The following is a 24,522-nucleotide window of genomic DNA, read 5'->3' on the forward strand; positions in this document are numbered from 1 at the left end:
CCGCGGTACGAAATGTACCTTTGCTAGAGACGGACACCCCGACATTGGCTAGAACAATGACTGCTCTTGATGCAGAGGAACAAGATTTTGAAAATGAAGATTGGACCTTGTAAAACTCGAAAACTGAAAAGACATTTTATATTGTATTAATCATCGTATTTTTAGTTATGATAACCAGCAAATATATTGATATTATCTATTTAACCGGGGACCTTGTATTAATTTGTAAATATTGTTATTATTAATTATATCTGAAAAATTGTATATTACAATTTTTCTTCTTGCTGTGAAGGGTATGTGATACCTGGTGATATATTTATTCATTTATTTAATTGTTGCAGTAAAATTTATTTGATGCCTTTAAATTAGTTCAATTACTTTCACCTTACTTTTACCTTCACTAACTTTGTTCAATTTGTTTATCATATGATTTCATTCCACTGTCTGATAGTTTCCCGTTTCGTGATCAGACATGTCTGATCACGTATTCACGTTGTGCCCAAGTGGCTCCAATTTGTTAAATTCATTCTTCCTAATTTATGCAACTCAATTCAGTTTGCAAAACTGTCTCTTGTTCTCCCGCTCCGCAAGTAAGCGAAACAAAAGTAAAAGTAGATCTCGCTCCGCGAATAGCTCATAAACATTCCGTCTGCATACTCGCACCGCGAATCACCACAGCAAAATAATAAAGTACGACAATATGAGAAGACGGCTCTTTTCTTGAGTCAAATTTTGATTTTGTGTACGAAAAAAGAGAAACACCATTTTTAAACCCTTCGAAGATAAATAAATACAAACTCTAAAGATAAATAGAGCTTAATTTAGGACACAAATATGTAAAAAGCGGAACCACATGAAAAAATTTTAAATGAGAACTACAGTTGATGTGCAAGTTTATCGGATAAAGATAGATTGATAATATTGGAAGACACGGAAAGACTTTGCCTGAGATTAAGGTTTATCTTTTGTCTGGAAGTACATTAGGCTGAAAATTTTTGCTAGAGCTACCATGCATAAAATTTTCCGTAACATTTTAAACTTTCTTCACCCTAAACCATTTTTTTCATACATGCTATAATGACACAAAATAACAGAATTGTTTCTGTATGGGCATTCAAAAAGAGGACCACAGGAAATTCCTCAGCCTGAGGAAAGAACGGAGTTACATTTTTTGGCGTCCAAAATCCCCTTCTTCAGACTTGAATCGATCTTTAAGTTTTAGCTGTTCAAGTAGATTCTTTTTGATATGCGCGTTTAATTAATTAGTTGGCAGCTTTTATAGCACTTCTTACGAGTTTTCACCTCGAACAGTTATAAAAGATAAAATTTATCTTATGGATTTTTTTTCTCAATATCTGCCACGTATTGGCCAAGACTCAGTCAACAGTTGATAAATGGTACGATACAACTTTGATTATCCGAATTGATCAATTATGCGCAATTTGGTTGACTACCGATACAAAATAGTCATTTTGGAAAAATGCAAAAATTTTTTTGTTAGCTCTGTTACTGTATTCTCAACTTATGAAGAAATTGGCCAAGTACAGCAGCCACCTACGTGAGGCAAAAAAAAACAAAACAAATACAACCAACCTAAAGTTCAACTGCAACAAACCTGAAGAAAAACTTGGACGAAATTAATACTTTTCACAAAATTTTCCCAACTTAAGACAAATGCAATTATCTGTCCACCGAGTTCTCAACAAAATTACATTGCTCGAAATAATCAACTCTAATCTTTGATTTTTAATTGATATTCGCTGACAATTTTCTGCGCAAAAACTAGTATTTGATTGAACCTTTGGGTAAAAATTTCATTGCTAGGGGATATATTCAATGACAAAACGATTAGGTGAGTGAAACCAGTCATATATTTGTTTGCTACTTCTAGCGTGTAAACAGATCGTTTCTCCTTTATTTTTCTAAAACCTCTGTCTGTTTGTTTAAGATAATTTTTGTTAGCATAAAAATGCTCACGCTGAACTTCACGTGTCAGAGGATCCTCTGCATGTCGCAAATTAGTTGACAATGCGTAAGGTTTAGTATGTCAAAATCATATCAAAATCAGGGGCGTTGCCTTTCTTCATCTCTAAGCTTAAAGAAAATATCAATCAAGGTTGCTTCAATAATTGTTCCAATTTGAGTGTTGCAAAACCGGCCGTCTAAAGAACGCGTTCTCTGAGAATTAACAAGAAAGATTTTCAATAATCTTCATACGAATGTCGTCTTGTTAATTTTATCACTTTCAGTGTTATGCAAATTTTCACTATTTTTATATCGTAAATTTAATTACGGTTGAACTTCTCTAATCTTTCTTCAGATAACGGCAATAAAATCTTTCTGGAACTTTCTTCAAACTGAATGCAATAACTGTTCATTTAAGTAATCTGTTTTTTGTCTGTAAAAAGTTTGCATTTTAAATTACATTGAAAGACACTTTCAAGAACCAAGAAACTTGTTATTAAATATTTCAACATTTTTGACTAAATTTTTGACTAAAATTTTTGACTATTGAAAAAATTATAACTAGAAGGATTTCAACATTCACTTAAAAACCACTTTCTAGATAGTTTTATACCCAGGTTGAGGTGCCATCCGGAAGTGACCTCTGATCAGACCGGGCCAGACAAAAGTAACCTCTGATCAGAATATCCCAGACCCAAAAATCCTCTAATCAGAGCAAAGTGCGCTCGAAACACTGTGTGCGCTCGAAATGCGCTCGAAACTGTCTCTGCTGATCAGACCTTTCCAGACGGAAATCACCTCTGATCAGATCGAAATCAGACCGCTGGCCCTTTTGGTTCCGATCAAAAGCATCAGACTCTAGATGTGTCTGTGTTCAGAATGCTGCATTTTGTTACCTCTTGGAAGAGCCAACATCTCTCATCATAAAAAAATTAATTGCGAAAAATTACGCTCAAAATGGTCTCTGATCCGATTAATTTGAGCTTGAATCCGCCTCTGATCAGACCATTCGCATCCTGAAGTGACTTCTGATCATACCATCCCCAGACCGAAATGACCTCTGATTATACCATCCCCAGACCTAAAAGACCTTTGATCATACCATCCTCAGACCGAAGTGACCTCTGGTCATACCATCCACAGACCGAGGTGACCTCTGAGCATACTATTGTGCACTCGAAACGAATTCCAGACCCTGTAATTTTGTTCTGGGAACACACCGATTTCTTCTGATTGGAGGTCACTTCCGGATGGCACCTCAAACTGGGTATTTTTCGGAAGAATTGTGTGTCCGTAAAAATTGCTTCACTTGAGACATGTCGAATTTGATGACTTCATATGTTCCTCATTACAGGCTAGTGCCCATATCCCAGGTTGAGGTGCAGACCCAAGTTGCGTTATGATCAGACCCAATTGAGCGCACACCCGTGTGCTCCCAGACCGAAATTACAGGGTCTGGACGGAAATTCGAGCGCACTAAAGTCAGGACCATGGTCTGGAGTTGGTCTGTTCAGAGATCAAATTGGTCTGAAAAGTCTGATAATAAGCGCATTTGAGCGCATATGAGTGTGATAATAAACGGTTTGAGCGCAATTGGTTCTGATCAGAAATATTTTTGAACGCAATTGTGTCTGATCGGGAACCATTTCGAGCGCCCTATTTTTCTTTTATTTTGTTTTTTTTTGGTTTTTTAATGAGAGATGTTGGCTCTGTCAAGAAGCAACAATGAAGCAGAGTTCTGATCAGAAACTCATCTATAATCCGATAGCTCTGATCAGAAAAAAAGGAGTCCAGATGATAGCAAAAGCCGTTCCCCTTCAGAGGAAATTTTTATTTACTGGAGACCACGATGTTTGTTATGAAAAGCTGTCTAAACTCATCCATTGAGTTAGAAATATACACTAATTGGTACACTAAATAAAATTTGTTGTCAAAAGCTGGGTTTCGTTTTTTTTTGGCAATACTTTTATAATTGGTTTTTCCTTGGATGAAATAATTACTGCAAACATCAGTTCTTATGAAATGAATATATTATAGCAAAATTAAGAGATATGTTCATAAGTAAAGTTTTTCTCTGATCAGACTATTTTGAGCGCACTTTAGTCTGATCAGAACTGGTTTCGAATGCGCTTCTGGTCATAAATGGCTGCAAGCGCAACTGGGTCTGACCATAAATGCTTCGAACGCAACTGGGTCTAATCATAACCTCTTCGAGCGCACTTGAGCCTGATCATAGTCTGATTAAGGTCTGGGCAAGGGTCTGAATTTGAGTCTGGACCATGGTCTGAAGATGGTCTGATCAGAACGTTTTCGGTCTGAATAGTCTGATCAAAACCCTCTGTGTCTGGAATGTCTGATCAGAGGTAATTTGGGTCTGGAAGGTCTGATCAGACAAAAATTTGGGTCTGGACCTCAACCTGGGATAAAATGGAGCTTGAACTAATTATATCCGAACTCCTCAAAAAGAATTAATTTGAGGAAAATGTTGACAAACTTCGGCATTGTATTCCGCATTTTATGTTCTGTAGAAATTGAGAGTTTATGACTGTTGAGTAAGGCGACGATATTTTCACCTTATCCCGAAATTAGGCATCCAAAAATTCAGCATGTTTCCGATGAAACAAAATAAATAATAATTAATATTTACCCGGGCCGAGGTTTCACACCTAATCCACCCCTAATTAGCGGGGACTAGGGTGTAATGCGTATTCCACTCCTATTTATAGGGGGAAAGAGGGTAAGAGTGTAATTTTAATAAATTACACTTTATTTACACTCTTTTCTCCACTCTTTTTACACTCTTTGCAAAGAGTGTAATTTAGGGTGAACTAATAAAAAATTACACTCTTACACGATTACTAATATAACCAAATTGAAACATCTGATCCTAGTGTCAGTTGGCGCAATGGTTAATGCAGACAATTAAAGTAACGTGTTCGACAGGGGGAAGATGGGGGGATCAATTCTCATTACCTCCTTCCACTTTTATTTTTTAAAATTACACTCTTATAATTACACTCTTTCACGCTTAATTAAGCGGAGAAATAGGGGGGTAATTTTTTATTTATACACTCTTTACACTCTCTTCCCCGTTATTGTTGGGGAAAATCCTCGGCCCGGGTATTTGGCGTTGGTTTCCGAAACAGGCACTGGCCCATCTTCAACGCTAGTTGTAGTTGTCCAACAAATCTGTTTTTTGATTTTGGCCGGAAAAAATAATTGTGGTTATATTAGCTATTTGTATTTTTTATTTATATTTATATAGATTGCTGAAGATTGTTTTAAAGAAGGGCATACAATAGTTTCTAAACTATAGTTACTGCACTATACAATGGCAAACCTATAAAATAGGGATTTCTCCGACATTAAATACATCAACTTTCATACAGAGGGATTTTTCAGAAATAAATGTTACATCACATTTCATGGAGAGGGATCTTTCAGAATTTAAAAGTCACATCAATTTTCAAACAGAGGGATTTTTCAAGGAAATTATTGACCTTTTAAAAGGTGTAGGGGGTAAGAAAAATCTGTTCGGCTTTAATCTTTGCGTAAAAAGAAACCATGGTTGCGCTTTTAGAGGTCGGCTGCGCTCTAGCTTAACTTTTAAGTGACCGATTGCGTTCAAAAACATCAAGCACTGAAATTCAAAACACCATTGATTGTTCAATTTATAGACAAGTTTGCTCATTTAAACGCGGTTTTTTTGCAATTTCATAATTACCCATGGAATCTATTGATGCTCTTTTTGCTGGAATCACTGATGAGGCTACACAAACAGCTCTGCTGGGTGTTGTACAATAACTAAAGGAGCATCAAGACCAATGTACTCAGAGGTTTGCTGAAATATGGGACTTTGTATCAGGTCTTGACAACAGATTAAGGGAGCAAGAAAGGTACACCAGTAAAGATTCTATAATTATCGATAACCCGCCCTGTGATGCTCGACATGAGGAGACTTGTCTACCTCAGCTTCTTGTTTTTCTAACTAAAATGTACAAGAAAACTGATATTACGATTTCGGAATCGAGATTAAAAGCATACCATATACTTGCTGGACCCGTACCCCTGCAAGATAATTTAATGCCTGCAATCATTGTCAAATTTGTTCACCTCAGCGATAAAGCCGAGATATACAAAAATCGTAGGATGCTTAAATCGATGAAAAACGAAATCAACAACAAAAACATTTGGATGAAAGAAAGACTCCCTCCATTAGATGCGTTTGTCAAAAAGCTTGCTGAAAATAAAAATCTCGTAGCGGTCAGCAATAATTGCAGAGTCTCCGTGATGTGCAAAAACAATAGCGGTAACAATGTGTACGTGAAAGTAAACAATGCTTCTGATGTTGTCAACTTGAGAAATCCGGTTGTGAGAAATGTTGACAAATCTAAAACATTCCAAAATAACTCGAGAAATCCCTTCAAACGGCCTCACAACTCGATGATGACTGACGATGACAAAGTTATGTGATTATACGCCTCAATGTCGCCAGATCAAAAACGGCTCATGGGAGAAAAACTGAATCATTGTGAGACACAATGATCATTCATTTGTCTATCACACTTTGCCCTCTAATCGATTGAATGATCAAACAAAACTTTCAGTTCTCAGTTCATAGCAAGTACATAACGAATATTTGAGCTTTATCCTGTTTCTCATTCACACTTTAACTTTCAAATTAAGACCTTTGAGTTTTTTTTTGATAACTTTTTTTGGCTGAGGGTCTATGGTCTAAAGAGAAACAATTGAGACAATTACTTACAAAATTATATAATAAACACATGTTAAATTGCGACTTCCGCGATTTGACTGTGGTGTTTCTAATTTTTGGTTACTAGACGTTCTCTTTCTTGCAAATCGGACTCAAGGTTTAACAAAAAAAAACAGAATTGCGACTTTCGCGATTCTCTCAAACTCTTAAGATGGTCACAGTCAAACAGGATTGCGACTTGCGCAAATCCTGGTACCAATTCAAACTTTATTCGATGTAAATTATTTGTTGACTACTCTTAATTTGCGACTTCCGTGAATTACGAGTGCTAAATAATTTTTGTTAAAAATTTTTTTGTTGTTTAAAATTTGATTCCTGAGCAATTTCTTGAATTGATAATTTATTTTTAAAAAAAGTATTTGATTCTAAAAAAACTAAACGAACGCATGACGTTAACTTTTGTGTAACATATGGGATTTAATATTTTGCTTCAAAACATCCGTTCAATTCAAAAAACCTTTGATGAGCTTGAAGTTTTCTTACATCATCTTGATACAAAGCCTCACATTATTGCTCTGACTGAAACCTGGACATCCGAAAAAAACATTAAAAGGATCATTTCAGCTGACAGTTTACTCCAAGTTGATAACTTGTGATAGAGAGAATAGAGGTTGTGGTGTGGGATTTCTTGTCAGTGATGAACTCTCGGTAGAAATAATACAAAAGACAACTAAAAGGCACCAACAAATCCTTACTGTAGAAATAGAAACAGGCGAGAGCAAGTGCTTCGTAACTGTTTTATACAAAGCGCCAAATTACTCAATCGACCATTTTACAGATGATCTGATAGAACACTTCGAGAATACAAAAAGCGACGTCGATTCACGTATTCTGTGCGGTGATTTCAATACAGATATTAGAAAATTGAATAAAAATAGTACAAAACTAATAAAATTTCTCAAGTTATTTGATTATCATTTCAAAAACAGCTATGATTGTACACGTGAAACTGTAAATAGCCAAAGTGCAATTGACCTTTTTTTTGCTAATCACAATTGCAAGTTCTATGTAGAGAAAACCAAAATTTCAGATCATTATTCGATCTTTCTAGAACTAGACATTGCAACAAAAAATAATGTTCCCCCTGTCCAAAATTGATCAAACAACTACACAAGCTTAAAGATGAGAACTTTTGTCTTGATATTAATTTTTGGCTCTACAAGAAGTTTCAGGAAAATAGAAGCTTCATCAAATCTTTAGAGTTAAATGATGTCTTTACTGTCATTCAGGAGTTGATTTTAAAGGCCAAGGAAACTTATAAACCCGAAAAGACTATTTTCTTTAGAAGTGGTTGTAAAAAAAGCTGGGTTACCAATAAAATTAAAAAATTGTCGCAGAAAAAACCGATTTTATGGACTAAATATCTTAAAAGCAAGCTCGAGGAAGACAAAGTGAAGTACAAAGTAGTAAGTAACCGGCTGAAGGCACTCTGCCGGTTGACTAAAACTGAACACTTTGAAAAGAAAGTCTCTTCTAAACATAGTTCCCGGACTTTATTCCACCTAGCTAAAGACATTAGAAACGACCAGAATGAAAACAGAAGTATTTTGCTATCTTGTGATCAACTCAATGATTTTTTTGTGAACATTGGTCATCAACTAGCAAATAAAGAGGTTTGTCAAGACTATCTGAGACACGTAAAAACTGTCACAAATACCTTATTTCTCCAAAAAAACAATAATTCTGAAGTATACAAGATAATTAATAGTCTACCAAACAAAAGTTCGGAGGACTGCTACGGTTTAAGCAGTCTATTACTAAAAGTTGTAAATCCAGTGGTGTGTGATTTGCTTGCTGATCAGTTCAATAGGTGTATAGGTGAAAATGAATTTCCCGACGTTTTGAAGTTAGCTAAGGTTTTGCCGTTTCACAAGAGCGGTAATCGAAACGACGCTGGTAATTTTCGACCAATCTCTTTACTACCAATTATTAGTAAAGTTTTTGAAAAACTTTTGTTCAAACGAAATGAAGATTTTCTCAATGTCAACAGGATTTTATCGACCAGCCAATTTGGTTTTAGAACCAAACGTAGTACCATTGATGTGGTTGCAGAAGATGTTGAAGGACAAATAGAAATCTTAGGACTCCATCTAACTGTACCTTCATTGATTTAACTAAAGCTTTTGACACGGTGGACCATGATATTCTGCTTTAAAAATGTTTTGCATACGGACTCAGAGGGAAAATATTCAGTATTTTACAATCCTTCCTTGCTAATCGATCGCTATATGTAAAAAATAAGAATCAGGCGTCATGTAAAAAGCAATAAGCATCGGTGTGCCTCATGGTTCAGTCTTGGGTCCCTTACTATTTCTGCTATACACTATGATCTACCTGCAGTATGCCAGCATTCGAAAATAACTATGTTTGCAGATGATACAAATGTTTATGGAACTGCTCATGATCTAAGCATTCTCAACAAAGACATAACAATTGTAGTGAATTGGATGTCTGCTAACAAATTGACTGTTAATTTTGAGAAAACGAATAATGTTGTTTTTAACAAAAACGAAAAACAATACTCAAACAAGTTAACTATAAGTCAACAAACAATTGAGAGCAAAGACACAGCTAAATATTTAGGAATACACATTGACAAACAACTTAATTTTAGAAAGCATATTAAAATGGTCAAACAAAAACTTCAACAAATCACATCAAGTTTATTTCAATTGAAACGTTTTTTCAGACAGAAAACTATGGTAAAACTTTACAAAGCTTATGTTCAACCTGTAATTCATTATGGGGCTCTTATTTATGGGTGTGCTAATAAAACAGATCTTAAAGACCTAGAGTGGTCACAAAACAAAATCTTGAGAATTATATTTTCTTTAAAAAAATCTGAAAGCTTGAGAGATTTGAAAAATAGAGAAAAAATTTATTCGGTTTTCGAAATACATATTTATGAGCTGTTCAAAATAATGTCCAGATGTGTTCGACAGGATCACAATAACGAAGCTTTCAAAAACATGATAACCGAAGATGAAATCGTCAAAAGTATGGGTGTTCAGGGACGAAAAAAACCTTTAAAAACAAGAGAAAGAGCTACCACTGAGAATAATAAGCTAATAGTGACAAGGGTGAGAAAGTTATATAATAAAATTCTTCAAATGGATGAAAATCTAATCAAATCAATAATGTCTGCTGAAAAATATCAGTTAGAAAAGCTAGTTCATGATTTTAAGGATAACTTTATTCTAGGTTGTAGCGAGTTGGTAACTGTTTTTTGGTAGTTGTTTGTTTTCTCATGGTCTTTTCTAAACATACTGTCCTTGATTATAAACACTGACTAACTTGATGTTCTTGGGAAAAAGCCATTTTTTTGTGAGGTTGTCAATGATAGAACAAAAATGATAAAGCTCAAATTTGTCCCGAGGAGACATCACTCTGACAGGTCCTTTGACCTATTTGATGTTCTCCCCAAATGCATATAACTTCTTGATTGCAAATTGTTTGTGTAATCATTAAGTGAATTACTAGATATGTATTTGGAAAAATTCATTATTATTATTATTATTAAGAAACCTTCGTTAAAATTAAATTAAGTTGCTATTTGATTACTGCATAACATCCAAGTTATGCAGTTCATTTGATCCGACCATCGAAGCTTTTCGACCATGTAATTCAATTAATCCAACCATCCAAGCTCTCGGCTCACTTTGTTGTTTTCAAAGGTGTGGATCACAGTAGTTTTAAAGTATGAAATATGAGTCACAATTTTTGCCACCAAACTCCACGCAACGGCCATAATGGCCATTTTGTGGAATTTGGTGACAAAAAACTGAAGCATTCTGTAATTTGTAGCATTCACACTTCACATAGAATTTCACAACTTAAACCATTGCTACATTTTTTGAGATACATTTTGTAGAAAACGATTGGTGAAACAGACCAAATGGTCCATCCCCATTTGTGGGGACGCTAGTCAGTAATGCTTGTTCTCAGCGATGCTTTCTAGCTAAGTAGTGAAAAACAGTTTGTTGAAGATTTTTTTAGTTGAATCAGATCGAAAATTTTTGACGTTCACTTTTTAAAATTTTTTAAATTAGGCAAAATTCAGCATGTCTATACTGACAATTTTATGTGAGTTCATATTGACCTATATTTTCAACCAAAGAGTTGTCGTAATTTCTTGAATTTGTGTCTTTTTTCTTATTTCTACTGTTGCACAAAATATGCACACAATCAAATGTTGAGACGTCTTATTAGTTTATTCTCAAGTTTAGATCTTAAATATGGTATCTTAAGTTATATTTCTTTACGGCTTATTCCCAAAGAAATGCCAGGAGACAATGATTCGCTAGGTTGCAAAAGAGGGTGAAGAACAAAATGTGAAAATTAACAAACAAAAATGAAAGAGAAGTAATCAATCAAGGCAATTAAGGAAGTCAAGCTTGTGCTTGAACATTGCGGGCCTCGTTTGTGATGTAAAACTGGATGACCTTATTACACGAATCAATGACTATATTTCACGAATCAATGCTTCGTAAATCAAGTTTACCTTAATCTTCTATTGAGATATTTAAAACTCACATTTTTAGTATTGTCCAAGCTGTAGAGATATGCCACTTGTTGTTATAATTGAAGATTTTTTGGCTGGCTTCATATTTGAATCTTTTAAACTGTTTTTAAGCATTCTTATGCGGTAAATTTATAACTGGGTAGAAAGTTGAAATTGATGTTTATTTCAACCGTATTTTAATTTGATCCGTCATTACTAAAACACTATGTCGTTGAATGACAAGGATGTGTGTATGTAAATATTAGGCTTCATCAGGGCTGTGAAACCAGCTTTTGTCAACCTGGCAGATCGAAAAAAAAAATTAGCAAAACTTGTTGAAGACCGTCAAATCTGAACAAAAATATAGTTTGTGCTGCATGTGCTGCATGTTTGTGACTATGTTGAACGAATTAAGGAAGCGAAAAGTTCACGCCGTTTTCAAGATACCACTATGTGTTCTAACGTCTGAATTTGTTTAAAATTGAACATTGAAAATTTTGGTTTTAGTCTTGTTGATTTTTTATATTTTAATTCATTGCTTTGCTTGAAGTTTACATTTCAGTCGATAATTGTTTTCAGTGTTTTAAAAAATTTCCGATAATTTGACTGCTGTCAAGTTCAATGCTCCAGATGATATCTTTATTTCAAACAATTGTGCTCGTCCGTCTGTTCCCTTGAGGAATTTTACCCATTGTCTAAAGAGCTTCCAGGAGTGAACACGCGTAATAGCCAGAGCAAACCGTCTTCTTTTAATTCCTCAGATTCTTTTCTCCGCCAAGTGCTTCAGTCTCCTCTACAAGGGTTTGAAAGATTTCGGGTTTCAATTCTTGGCTGCTTGATATTATTAGCAACGTACGCTTGGCAGGTTATACCAGCTTTTCACAAATACCTACAAAAAGAGGTCTAAGAGGGGGTTCAGTCTCCAAATAATCTTTTGGTGCTTTAGTTGCGACTTGATGTAGTTTTTGTCAACTCTGTTTTTGCTGACATGTAAACCTTTTTGGATCTTCGTTGATGTGGGGTTCGGTTTATTGTCAGAATTGAAGAGGATATCCTCGCCACGACACTCTTCTGATAGCTCTATCAACTTTATGTGCTCAAAGACTGTTAAACCTCCAGATGCATGGCTCTGGTAATAAAACTGCTGTAGGGACTTACATATTGGACCATTTTTCATCAACCACAGAATTCACAAGTTGGAAAATCCTTAATTACGACAATTCTTGTGCTCGATGAAAAAACTTTAAATATATCCTAACCCAATACTTGCAAATCTTGCTTTTTTCAAACTGAGAATTTGAAAGTTGGAAGGTCAGCCATTAAAGGGCTAATATTCAATGCAATCCATCCCTCTCGAAAATAATATGTTTCGATTAGTTTTACAAGCCGTCTATGTCCTATAAAATTGAAGTTTTGCTCCAGTTGTGCTCAGCAAAATCTAATCCAAGGTCTCTAAGTCATTTTGGTGTGGCTCAATTATTCGTTTATTTATGTGATTCTTGCTAAAAAATAGTAACTGGATGTTTTTGGCGTAGTGTATTTTATCTTGTTTTGACCTGCTCCTTGCTCGCATTAAACCATTTTGGTCTACGATTTGTATTCTTTTTGTTCTTTTTGCCTACCTCACTACCTTGGTCAAAGCGTCGTTTGCTTTCAAAGTGAGTTTCTTCCACGGTTTGTCTCAACAGATGACGTTGGGCATCTTTTGAGTTTGTTTGCCTATTCATTTCGGAAACAAATCCACTGACTTCAAAACTTTTTCTGTTTGCTGCACAATTTTGTTCCAGCTAGAGAAATCACTGCGGCTTCAATTACTGTAATTGATGTTTCTGTACGTTAATCGATTCAAATTGCTAAATTGCTGCCCCTTTTGGAAATTGAAGACAGGATTTTAGAGAAGACATTTCGGATACAAATTGCCATTGTTCTGACTGGAAATTTTAAAAGCATATTGCAATTCCATTTGTTACATTACATCGGCGCTTTGTCAATTTAATCCAACCAATTGTGGTCAAACTCTCTGTCCAGAAATGATTAAATCAAAAATTACTGTCCTTTTCCATCGAACAAAGGAAGCAAATTTTTCTCCCATAGTGCTGCTTCAAGCTCAAACTTCAGGATTGTTGTTTTTTTAGGTGCAACTCTTTGTTTGCTACCTACAAACTGAGTTCTTGTTTCTTCTGCGCAACTTGATCCAACATAAATTGTGGCTGCTAAATCAATACTGAAATTGAAGCAAAGTATGCCTGGAATCAGGATTAAGAATAAAGCATATTATAACAGAAATGTTGAGGCGTTGAAGCAAATCCTGTCAAAATCTCAGGTATATGATCATTCCAGTTGTTACCTTCATTGTCTCTCCATTGAAAAATGCATTATGCTCTAATAGAAAATGGTGTGATGATTCCAAGTAGATCTAACAATGATGCCGACAATGACAATAATTGACATTGTTGCTTGATGCTGTCAGCCGGTTTCAATTCTGTTGTTCTGAAGCTTAAAATGTCTTTCCTTGCATTCCACTTTTGTTCATGTTTGTAAATAAGTTGCTCATGGATTTCTCCAGGTATTTTTTAACGGTTTTTGAGTTCGTACTAAAAAAGGTTAGAGTGCTGAAATAACCTCTTTCTAAAGTTTTTTCCTCTGTTGAGACCTTTCTTAAGCGCTATTGTTGAGATTGATGCGTTTTCGGCGTTGTTGAAATTCGAAATTTGTCTTTCATGTAGATTTTATTTTTTAAGGTTGATTGGGCTTCAAGATTACTGAAGTTGTAATCTTTTACATATCTGCGGAGTACTTATATTGTAATTCTCACTTCATTGTCCAAAATAAATGAATCATTAGCGCAAATAGAATTCCGCAAATAAGCTGGTGCAATAGGTATTTGAAAATCAGATGCTGACGTCGCGCATAAATGTAGGTTCCAAAATGTCAAATGCTGCTGAGAGATTCAATTCAATGCAGTAATGCTTTTGAAGTTATGATATGATTTCCGTAAAGTGAAGAAATTGGTTCTCCGTTGTGATTTTTGTTTCTTATTCCGAGTGCTATTGCCCTTGAGATTTTTATTTGTGTGTCTTTGCCCAAGAGCTTACGTTTCTTTTCATAATTCTTTTGTGTAACAGATAATTTATTTCTGGAAATTGAACGTGAGGTCGAATTCATGAAGTGAATTGGTTGTTGCTGCAATTCTGGTTTTGTTTTCTTTGGTTGCAGTTATGGTTGTTTTAACTGTTGTTATGGTTGTTATAATTGTTTTTATTGTTGTTGTTGTTGTTGTTATTTTTGATGTTGTTGCTAAAACTTTGTTGTATTTTGCATTCATTTTGGTTTTTTCTTTGACCCTCGGTTGAAGTTGCAATGTTTTGGCGCTTGTCTGTGTGTGTGGAATCCGCTGCTGTGTTGACTAGGGTTTTTGTGATATTTCTTTGCGGAATGGTTTTGAAGATGGTTGTTTGTTTGTTTGTTTGTTGTTGCTGATGTCTTTGGTGTTATATCCTTTGCGTTTGCTGAATTAGTAAAAATATTGGGAACTGTTGAATTTTTTTCTGTGAAAAGCTGAGTAGAGCAATCTGTTGCAGTTTTTAATACAAATTTGAAGCGTTGAGGTTTTCAATGCGACATTGTGAGGCATGGGGGTTTTCATTTTCAGTTGCCTCACTATTATCTGTCTCTGGTTAATATCTTTATTGAAGATTTGTTTGCAATTTCCTAAGTTTTGACTTCTTCCAGAGGAGGTGAGTTCTTTTACTTTGCTGTCTGAAGAGTCTGTTTGATTTTCCGAACTGTTTTTCATCTGAAAGGGTAGCGTTCTTTATAAATTTTTCAAATTGTTCATTGTCATCATAAGATTCTGTTACTCGTTGCTGGTTCCTGCTGCGTTGTTGTTGTTGCAGTTCTTTTTTTTACCTGTGTCATAAACTGTAGGATGTCATTCGGGTTTTTGAGGGTTCATTACTGTGATAATTGTGCTTCGGTATTATGTGGACGCTTTGGAGGGGTCTTTAGTAACTGCTATTGAATGTAGTAACTGAACGAGTCTGTAGTAACTGCAAATGAAATTTTTTTTTAGATTTCTTTTACTTCAAGAAAACCAGATCACGTTTTGCTGATCTCTCCGATTTTTCACTTAAAATTTTTTGTTCGGGGTTCTATTGAAAAAGATTGTTGCAGAATTTCATAATTTGTCTCAATGTAGTTATTGTTGAGACAGAGAATCGCAGCACAAAGTCGTTGTTTCTAATATTTCCTGCTGGATCTCTGCCTCAAGATAGTCAAATAGGGTTTTCCACTCTGCTTCTCTCTCCGCAATCGTGTCTTTTTCTTACTGTTCACTCTTGACATTTTGATACATTAGCTGGTTGCAACAGTTTTTGATTTTTTGTTGTTGCTTGGTCTGCCAGTTTGATGGCTTTGGCTTTTATCAAGTTTTGATAATTGCTAAAATAATCAAATATTATCGAAAGCAACCTCAAAGACAACGCATAAAAAGCATTCAGTTCATTTGCTGCAGTGAAACAGTTGCTCTGGATTCTTTTCCTATCGTCTTGTTTATGTGTTGAGGATCATTGTTGAGGGTGGTAATTGTTCTGTCGCTCGAGGTATGCTTTTCTATAAGAGCAGCAATAGCAGGATTACTTTTGAGACAAAGTCATTTGAAATTTGAGTGAAAGTCATATGTTTTTTTTTTCAAATTGTGATGTATGTTTTAGTTTGATTTTTTAACGTGACCTTCGTTGGGTCTGATGAGCTTTGCGGATTGGCAAAGAACGTCGAAAGGTCGTCTAATTAGCGTAAATGGCATGTTTTTTGCATTATTTGCGTATATTTGTTTCTGTTATTTTTGACTTCTAACTACTATCTACAACGAACAATTAAAATCCGAATTTTTGGTTTCCCTTAACATGTCCTGTAATAGATAGAAAATTGACTAAATTTTTTCTGTTCGTTCTTGCTTTAGTTTTATATTTTAATTGAAACAATTGAAAGATTCGGTAGTTAATTAAGATGAATACAATCTCAACTGTTCTTCTTTTTTTATAAGGTCTATCTATGTGGAAGAACCCTTTCTACTCCAATTAAAATCCGAAGTTTGTGTTTCTTTTCACATGCCCTTTGTTACAGATAGATGTTTGACTGCACTTTTTCTGTTCTTTCTAGCTTTAAATTTATGTTCAAAAGAAACAACTAAAAATTTCGGTAGTAAACTACGATAAAAAACGAATCTCAACTATAATTGTATATATTTGCGTAAACGTTACTTGAAGTATATAATTGTGTGAACGCTACTTCGAATGCAGACCGCTGCATTTTTTGTCTACTTTGTTTTTCGTTAGAATTTCATGATAAAAATAGGACTAATTGATTGCTGAGAGACAGTCATCCGTATACATTTTTCCGGTTTTCTCTCTTCCGGTTGTTTGTTTCTGTCATTAACTGTTGGCTATATTTTTAAAGTTTCTAACGCACTGCATTTGTTTTGGCTTTTGAGACTGTTAGACTCCTAATGAGAAGAGAATTTTAAAGTACTCCTTCACATTTTTTTTCCTTCTTCAGCGCTTCAATTTGCGAGGTTTGGTTGCTCCCAATGTATTGAACAGTTGGTTAAAATATAAAAACAGCAAACCTTGAAAAACAAATTCAATCAACGGTGTTGAGCTCAACGCCCTACACTGATTACATTGCAAACTGACGTAAGAGTATGATGGTACTCATCTATGGGGGTAAAACAATGTAGGATGTGGCGCAGATGCAGGACAGATAATGAGGAGAGTTTTTAGATTTTACCCCACCCCCCGAAAATTACAGCCCGAAAAATGTGAGACAAGTGGCTAATATTAATGGGGTAAGCGATGTCAGGTTAGGGGGTTAGTGGGGGGTTCATGGGTGATATACCCCCGTGATATACCAGTCGAAAGAATATGAGTTTAGGGATCACTTCAGCTGTTTAAAGTGATGTAAGATTAGGGGGTAAGGGGGGTAATGAATGGAATTTTTACAGTTTACCCCCAAATATTAATCTCAAAAAGATGTAAGATTAGGGGAGTAAGAGGGGTAATTTTAAGCCCCAAAAGTAACCCGAAAAAAGAAAAAGATGTAAAATTAGGGTGTTACCTTAGGGGGTCAAACGGTGTAAGATAAGGGAGGTAATGGGGATGAACTGGGACGGGGAATCTTGAGAATTTGCCCTCCAAAATTACACCCCAAAATTGTGCGAGATTAGTTCATTTAAGGGTGTAAGACGATGTCCGATAAGAGGGGTAATGGCGAGCCACGGGAAAATTGTTAGATTTTAGAGCCCTTCGCCCAAAAAGTTACCTTTCAAAAACAAATGAGATAAGGGGTTATTTTAGGGTTTAACACACGATATAAGATAAGGGAGGTAATGGGGAGTAAAGGGAAACTATAGACTTTTCCTCCCAAAACTACCCCCCCCACCGAAAATATATAGGTTTAGGTGGTATTTTAGAAGGGTATACTGATGTATGAGTGTGGGGTAAGATCATTAATTCAAAGACATGGGATGGCTAGTATTGGACAATCATCGGCCGTCTGATGGCTAGGGACAACTGGCTCAGGGGACAGAGGTCTTGAGTTCAAGGCTGTCAGTCTTCAACTGTTGGAGTTCGACAAGGTCTTCCTCCAAGGCGGTGTAATTATGTAAGAGTGAGAGGTTAATGGGCAAATTAACCCCCACTCTTGCAACATTTCACCCATATCATCCCCCTACTCTTGCATCGTTTTACCCACTTTTACCACCCCAACCTCGCATCATTTTAACACCCCTCTCATTGCCCCTACCCTTGCGTGTTTTTAACACCCAAATTTACCGCTACTCCTACACCATTTTAAACCCCCCCAAAAAAATGCCCCACATTACCTCCCCCCCCCCCAACTCTTGCATCGAAAAACCGCCTTTGACCCAAAATGCTGCAAAGGTTTTGAGGAGAATTGGGTGTGAATTTCCCTGATCACACCCCTATTTCTACATGATTTTTGGAGCGAAATTCAACACGAGCAGAAGTCATCAGCCAAAACAAATAAGGAAATCAAGCGTGTGCTTGAATAGTATTCTTGGAACAAAAATGTTTATCTGTCAAAATCTTGTGAGATCTTTCAACATAACTCTCCGGAGTTCTCCCGGGATCTCAAAAATGTTTTGTCTGGATTGTTGCTTTATAGAATAGGAAGCTGTCCTGTGGCTATGGGAATCAGGAGCTGTTTACGACTGTTTACAAACATTTTAGAGTTGTCCCCTGGTTTCAATAATGCTTTGTTAATATCATCATCAAAAAATTATCAATTTAAACAAGATTCAATGACAATTTGTGCCGTTCTTCCCTATTGCCGACATTTGAAAATGACGATAGATTTTGGTGCAATCAGAGAGATGTCATTTATTTTCAAGTGCGGAAGTTTGAGAAAAGCGAAAGACTGTCCTCATTTTTGGTTGAGATAGAAGTGCTAATAACTGAAAGTGGCATTTTAAAATCCTTTCATCTCTAAAATAATTATCACTCTTCTTCAAAGCTAATAAAAATATTAAAAAGTCTTTCTATGAATTGGCGATAAAAATTTTTAAGTTCCACATATGGCTCTGTTCAATGAGTTAAATACAAGTTTTTGAAGATCAGATGAAGATAAACATGAAAATCAGTTTTAAAATAAAGATTTTAGCTCCTTCACTCTAATCACAAAAACGGGATAAAAAATTGACACATCGTAAGGTTGCAGAATTTTAACAGATAAAGTTATTGATACAATTTCTACTCAATCCCAGGGGGAACAGACAAATATAGAATTATTGGAAAAATCGAAGCATATGTGTAATTTGACTACAACTAGGTTGTATCTAATTTTTTAGAGGTGATTAGGCAAACAATTTTCTCGGATAAACTTTTAACCTTACTTGTTTTTTAGGGTAACAGTGCAAAATGGGCAGAAGTCATCAATCAAAACAAATAAAGAAAATAAGCGTGTGCTTAAATAATAATTTTGAAACTAAAAATTTTATCTGTTACAATCTTGTAAGATCTTTCAAGATAAAATCTGGATTTTCCCGTGATCTCAATATTGATTAATTGACATCATCATAGAAAGAACTAACAATTTAAACGGGAATCTATGACAACTTTGTGCTCTTTTTCCTTTTTGTTGGCATTTGAAAACTTTAATGCAATTTGATACATTCAGATATTCTTCAGTTACAAAAGTGAACAGGTTTGACAAAAGTTAATGATTGTCCTCGGTTGACATAGAGATGCTGGCAACTGAAAGTGGCATTTTAAAGTCTTTTCATCTCTAGATTAAACTTTATGGCCCTTGATAGCTAATGAAATAACAATTGAAAAAATTTTCAATGAATTGGCGATTAAAATTATTAAATTACATACATGGCTCTGTGCAATGAGGTTCAAATTAATTTTTTGATAGATGAAGCACATTTTTTAGAAATAGATTTCAGCTCTCTCGGTCTAATCAGAATGGTTTGACGCAAAAAAATTAAGTTTTTAGGTCTGTATTATTTTTATGGATAAATTTGTTGATATAATTTGTGCTCAATCCCAAGGGAAAATAGATAGTTATAGAATTATTGGAAAAATGAAGGTACGTAATTAATTTGACTACAACTGGATTGTCTCTAAATTTTTAGAGATTAAAGAAAGAGACAAACGAATGTTGTAATTTTTTTTAGTTGAAGTAGCTATTTGTTGATACAATTTACTATTGCATAATGATTAAGAAGAAAACTAAGTAACTATAAACATTTTTGCAAAATATACAACCCGCTAAAAAACAGATAAAGATTTCAGTGCAATTTAAACGCGGTCAGTGAATCAAAGTTAATGACATGAGTTTGGCGAGCTAACGGCAAAACAAAATGATTACTTTTTGTGTAGTAACGCAGCAGTCACAGAGAAGCGGACAAGATTCTTGGTTGAACTACCTTAAAGAAATTTTTATTTAGGTTTCCAGGGCGGCAACAGAAAGGCAATGCAAAGCGGAACATTTTTCCAAGATTGAGTAAAATGTTTTTCAATTTCAAATGATAATTTTTTTAACCACCAACAAACATCTTCACTTCAATTTTTTCAGAGTGTTCCAGAGTGTTTTTTTTTCTGCCTGGTGAAGTAGACCATCCTATCAAAACATCTGTTGAAACGAGTCATTTAAGACTAATAATTGACATGAGAGTAAACCTAGATGCAGATTTTTCAAAAACATTTGAAAAATACTTAAAGATATTTATATACTAAAAATAATTATACGTCATTTAGCACTATTTTTTAAAGTATTTCACATTGGCGTTGTCTCTGTTTATGCTTTAGAGAACTTTTACTATGGAAAAATCAAAAACTCAACAACGTTGATAACAAACTAATTGCAATTCTTTCGATTAAGAATTGTTTAACGAGTAAGGTCGTATTACGTGACTTTGAAAATCAAAATTTACCCTAGGTTTTCCCTAGTTTTTGTTTGAATTCGCAATACTTAATCTGTCTGTCTCATATATTATGAAATCTTATGAGAGTCTTTTGAGACTTTATGCAAGAATAGTGCATTTTCTGTTTTAGCAGGAATGTTGCAAAAATAATACATTACATTTTCGCAACAATATTGTAGGATCTTTTAATTTATGAAATGACTACCATAGACTAATAAACTTTTAAACCCCAAAAAATGCTTTGATCCCAGAGAAACGAGCGCAATCATTTAAGACAATTGAAGAGAACAAAAGTTTTACATTGCTGCACAATTTCACTTATGTCTTTCGAGATCATCCAGTGCACTAACTAGAAGTTAGAGTAAGTTCGTAAAAAATTTGAGGATCTTAGGAAAAAATTTTAGGTATAATCGAAGTCTGCGATCGATCAGTCAAAAGATTATTCTAATTAAAATGAACTCCAAGAAAGAAACTTTTGAGAGATGTAACGATCCATCATATTCTATAACTTTTGAGCAGCAAGATCGCATGAGATGTAACATGTCCAAATAGTTCTATATTTTCAGGATTGAAAGGTAAAGATAAGGTTAGTAAATCCTTATTCTTTCAAGATCTATTGAATCTTAGAAGATTTTTGGCTACCAGGGCCGTTATCGCCGTTGGCATCATAAGGGACAAATTAACGACATTAACAAAATTTATTTTCCAAAATGGCATAATAGATAATGCACTTTTGGATTTTTAGAAGGTTTTTTGTCTGGTTTGAAACAAATACAAAAGTGAAACAAAGCAATTACAACTTGAAACAAATTACTTGTACACATTGAAAAAGAGCAAAAAATTTTTGTTTTCCTTTGCTTCAACAAACTGGATCGATATTTTAGCCGAAATCGAATGTTTATCTTTAAAGCTAATGTAGCAAAATTGAAAGCTCTTCCGGTACGTTGCCTCGTCTCGGAAGACGTTCTTGAAGGACGTTCAAAAATCTTGCAAGATAACCATTCTTTTGCAAAAAATATTACCATGTAACCATTTTTAGTAGTGAGAAACATCCTACATCCGAGTGACCAAAATCTGTTGATTAAAAACCATGAAAAGTAAAAAAAAATTTGAATGTACATATATTCTAAGCATAGACAAAAAAACAAAAGAAAAACAAAAACAAAAGACACTGAAAAAATAGGTTTGAAGATAGGATGAAAATGGACTGACATTGAGTTGAAGAAGTGTTGAAGATGGATTGATATTGGTTCCTCTGATACATCAAGAAGTGCTTTTAAATAGAGATAAACTCAACAAACAGCAGAGAAACACGCAAAAAAGCAGCAAAAAAGCGCAAAAATGGACAAAGAAGCAAAATCAAAGCAGGTAGAAGGCAAAAGATAGAGAAAAAAGAGCAAAATAAATTTAACAAAAACGGCTGCAAGAACCGCGAAGCAAACGAAAAAGCAAAAATCAGAGCTAACTGAAAACTGACCATTTTTGCAAGATTCGTATATAATTTTGCAACGCGTAACGAGAATTACGTACCATTTTTTTAAGTCACAAGAATTTACAATTGCATCAGAAGTTATGAAGTAAAAAAAATCGCAACACGTGTCCTTTTTGTCATTCATTAAGATAACTTATTTTTGAGGGCAAATTTTCCTTTGCCATTCGGTATCTGCTTTGTGGAATATTGAGTAGAATATTGAATACTGATAGTTGAGATGGTTTTATTGAGAACGGAGGAGGTAAACACCACCAGAAAAATCATGAAAATCTCAAGAGTTTGTTTTTCGAATAAACTTAATCAATTAATTTTCTGACAGTTTGTCATATGATCGTCACCCCCCTCATACTAATATCCTGCTCTCAAAGGCCCCTTCTGATTAGAATATTATGCGCGCAAAAGCCCCCCCTCAATCAGACTATAGTGCGCTCAATAGTCTTTTGATCAGAATATCTTCTGAACCTCTTATCAGAACATATCCAGACCAAGGTGACCTCCGATCATAGTTTTGTGCACTCGAAAAGGGCCTAAGATCAGACCATTAACAGACGAAACAGACATCTGATCAGACCTTTCCTAGACGGAAGAGACCCCTGATCACATATTGTGCGCTTAAACCAATTTCCAGAATCTGTAATTTTGGTCTGGAAATAGACCAGGTGCGTTTGTCTTGAATCTGATCAGAGGTCACTTCCGGATGGGACCTCAAACTGGGTTTTATTTATTTCGATCACTCGCGTTGTCAGCTGGGAAGCGAAACAGGTAAGAGGAAATCGGGTTCACACTACTTGCTATGTGTTGTTAGAGGGCCTAGTACTATATTTAAACCATCATCTGTTAGTTGCAAGCCTAGTGTGCTTTCCATTACACCAACTTATGTTGAGCTCTCAACCTTGGGCATGTCTTATATTCCGTTCTCACGTTCTTTCTTGTTCCTCAAGGCTTCATTTCTCTAGCTAAGTTTCTTTGAACAAGTAGAGCTTCTGGACAAACTATGTCAAGCTTAGCTTATCCACAATTTACAGTAGGTTGTTCTCTCTCAAACCTCCAACATAAGACGTAGTTTTCATCTTGTAAGATTTTTGAAGATCAAATGTTATTCTGCGAGATCTGTCAAGAGTCTATCATTATTGAGATAGGCTTTCAGCATTTCCTATTCTCGTATCATTTATCATTTATAGGTTTTGAGAGATAGTTATTTATCGTTCCAAGGCAGTTTTTTCGAGAGGGAGTTGCGTCAAAAATTCTGCTGAGCGTGGGTGCTGTATCAAAACCGCTTGTAGCTTCTGATAGTAATTTCAGAGAACTCTTAATTTGGAATGAACAAACGTGGTATATTAAACTGCTGCTTAGAAAAGACAGTTAAACAGTTATGATGCAATTGATACTAATGACGGAAACAGACTAATTGTTTTTGCGTCATAAATTTCAGAGAGGATCTGTGTATATTAAAAAAAGGCCTTCTAATAGCTTATGGGTTGTTCATTTAAACTTGATGCTTTTGGTATTTATACGTCAAGCTTTTGTTGTTTAAGACCACCCTTCATGCGAAATGATTTATTATTAAACGAAATCTCGTGATAGTTGACAAAAATGGCGTCCTGTTTTATTCCCGATATTTTATTTGCACTACAACAAATTTTAACCTCCTTAAATTTATAACAACTCCCATTTTTTATAACAAGACATTTGAACCAATCAGGTTTCACTAAATGCACGCTTGATTGAATTCTACAGGTAACACTACAAACTGCAAATTGTAACTTACCTGAGACTATCTACTAAAATGAGGAATAGAATGAAACTTGAACTTGAAAAAGTTAGATAGGGCTTTACAGATAATAATAAATCTCCACTACCAATTTTTTCAACCACCACCACCACCACCAGCTATCTTTATACTTATATATTACTATTGCTAAAGATGATGAGTAATTTAATGTTGACTGATAATATAACTTCAGACCTGTATTTGATAAACTACTTCCTCGGAGTCCGTCTTTGTAGCCAGTTTTTATTTCCTTTTAGCTCTCACTAAATTGCAAGCAATCGCACGCTTGTTTATTTTTGTAATATCAACAAATTTCAACTCCCTCCTCATTAAGATCTTGTTTTTATTTACCAATTGCTACAGTGCTTGTTTGCCCCCGTTTTTAATGCGAATAAATCTGAGATAAATTTGAACCAAATTATTTCAGTTACCGTTCACATGATATGGAAGGATAATACGCAACACAACAACAACAAAAGCGTTTAAGGACTACTCAATTCAGGTTAGTTTGATGTTTTGTCAATTTGCTCCAAACCAATAACCCCGCAATGCACTTTTGTGACTTTTTCCATAA

At 34.9% G+C, this 24,522-nt stretch overlaps 1 protein-coding gene across 1 annotated transcript in view; it reads left to right on the forward strand.

Annotated features, from left to right (window-relative positions):
* The first annotated feature begins 23,880 nt into the window (after positions 1–23,880).
* Positions 23,881–24,522, forward strand: part of LOC142339428 (synaptotagmin-9-like) — a 73,702-nt gene continuing 73,060 nt past the window's right edge. Inside the window, exon 1 of the mRNA XM_075389454.1 lies at positions 23,881–24,450. The gene's annotated coding sequence lies outside the window, so the exon portion shown is untranslated. The remainder of the gene's footprint in view (positions 24,451–24,522) is intronic.

Source organism: Convolutriloba macropyga, chromosome 5 (assembly GCF_964194025.1).
Source record: "Convolutriloba macropyga chromosome 5, txConMacr16.3, whole genome shotgun sequence".
NCBI lineage: Eukaryota > Metazoa > Xenacoelomorpha > Acoela > Convolutidae > Convolutriloba > Convolutriloba macropyga.